The 2120-nt window shown below is 57.5% G+C and overlaps 1 protein-coding gene across 1 annotated transcript in view; it reads right to left on the bottom strand.

The window, feature by feature from the left end:
- The window catches only part of LOC104287899 (zinc finger protein 850-like), a 36754-nt gene that overhangs the window by 10154 nt on the left and 24480 nt on the right, over window positions 1-2120 (bottom strand). The window lies entirely within an intron of this gene.

The following is a 2120-nucleotide window of genomic DNA, read 5'->3' as shown; positions in this document are numbered from 1 at the left end:
AGACCTACAAGGGCATTGCTAGGGCGGGCAGAGATGCAGGTGGACAAACCAAAGCTCTGCTCGAGTCGAAATTGGGCAGAGATGTCAGAAACCATAAGAAAGGGTCCTTCAAGCAGAAAGAGAAGGAAAATATTGGCCGACTCTCAAAGAGGAGAGGTGAATTAGCCATCAACAATGCTGACGTGGCAGAGGTTCTCAATGCTTTCTTCACCTCCATCTTCACTGGCGCCGCTGTGTCCCAGGTCCTGGGGACAACAATCCAGGTTGACGCAAAGCCGGACCCACCAGCAGCGAAGGAGAAGTTGGAATGAGAATTATTAGAGGAGCTCAACCCCTACAAATTGATGGGCCCTGACGTTCTCCACCCGCGGGTGTTCAGCGAGCTGGCTGACGTCGCTGCAAGGCCACTCTCCGTCATCTTTGAGAAGGTGTGGAGATGGCGGGGAGGTCCCAGAAGACCTGAAGAATCATAGAATGGTTCAGGTTGGAAGCCTTAAAGATCATCTCGTTCCAACCCGTGTCACCCCCATCCACAAGAAGAGCTTCAAGGAGGATCCAGGAAATTATGGGCCCATCGGTATTATTTCAGTCCCTGGAAGAGTCATGGAATGTGTCCTCCTGGGGGTGATCACAAGTCAGATGGAGCACAGGATTGGGAAAAACCAGCACGGCTTCACCAAGGGCAAATCATGCTCAACAACCCCCATCACCTTCAATGACAAAGTAACCGGCTGGGTCGATGGTGGGGCGAGTGGTGGACATTGTCTACCTGGATTTCTTCCTACATCGTTCCCCATAGCCTCCTCCCAGAGAAACTGGTGCGTTACGGTCCAGACCCGTGGTCTGGGCGGTTGTGGTGGGGCAAGTGGTTGACCGGCCGCACCCCGAGGGTGGTGGTCGATGGCTCCTTCTCAAACTGGTGAACTGTCACAACTGGGGGTCCCCCAGGGATCGATACGGGGCCCAACGCTGTCTCCATAAGTGACCTGGGTGATGGGATCAAACGTATCCCGATGAAGTTTGCTGATGACGCCAAGTGGGGACGTGGACAGAGCCATCCTGCAGGAAGACCTGGGTGGGCTGGAAGAGTGGGCTACCAAGAACCTTAGGAAGTTCAAGAAGGACAAGTGTGAAGTCTTAACGTGAAGAAGACACAACCCAGGAGGGCAGCACAGGCTGAACAAGGAGAAGGACAAGGTCAGCGATGTCCCCGCTTGCGGCTCAGCCCCAAAATCCCTTGCTCTCAGCCCAAAAACCACCCGAGACAGCACCCAGCTGTGGGTGGGAAAGAAATGGGAGTGTGATGGACCATCTGGTTGGACCCCAAGGGGCGGAGACGGTCTACAACCGTCCTCCCCCCCGCCACCAGGCCATTGCATAGTGGGGAAACTGAGGCAGGGAGCACAGACCACCCCAAAAAAAGGGCTCCCATAGGACTGGGGATGAACGGAGCAGTGTGGACCCCCTTCCCTGTTACCGGGGGGGGGGCAAAACCCAGGTGGGAGGTGATGCTCCTGCCCACCCCGAGTGCCTGGAGTTTCGGGGGCGGGCTGTGGGGTGCCAGGGGTCCCCTGGCTGTGGGGTGATCCCTGCTCCGGGGTTCTGGGGGTCCACACTGTTGGGGGTGTTGGGGGTCCCCCAGCTTTGGGATTGCCTCTCTCGGGGGTCCCGGGGGTCCCCTCTCTCCAGACTCACCCCACTTCGGGGTTCTGGGGGTGCCCCCTCTCCGGGCTCCTCCCTCTCTGGGGTCCCGGGGGTCTCCCCGCTTCTGGGATCGTCCCGGTCCAGGCTCCCGTGGGATTTGGGGGGCAGTGCAGTGGTGGGGGCAGTTGCGGGGGAGGGGGGCAGGCTGCACTGAGGGGGGCAGGCTGCACTGAGGGGGGGAACCAGCATGTTCCCGTGTCTCCTTGTCCTGGTTTTGGGTGGAATAGAGTTAATTTTCTTCCGAGTAGCTGCTGTGTTTTGGGTTTAGCAGGAGGGAAAAAAAAGAAACTCCCGCAGATAAGGCATATTGTTTTAGTTGTTGCTAAGCGATGTTTATATTAAGTCAAGGACGTTCTCAGCTTCCCCGGAGCAGCCGAAGAGGGAGCAGGGACAGAACAAGGCGGCCCAAAGGGATC

Source organism: Charadrius vociferus, unplaced genomic scaffold (assembly GCF_000708025.1).
Source record: "Charadrius vociferus isolate BGI_N301 unplaced genomic scaffold, ASM70802v2 scaffold490, whole genome shotgun sequence".
NCBI lineage: Eukaryota > Metazoa > Chordata > Aves > Charadriiformes > Charadriidae > Charadrius > Charadrius vociferus.
Note: the sequence above shows the minus strand (reverse complement) of the source record. Positions and strands in the feature narration are given on the sequence as shown.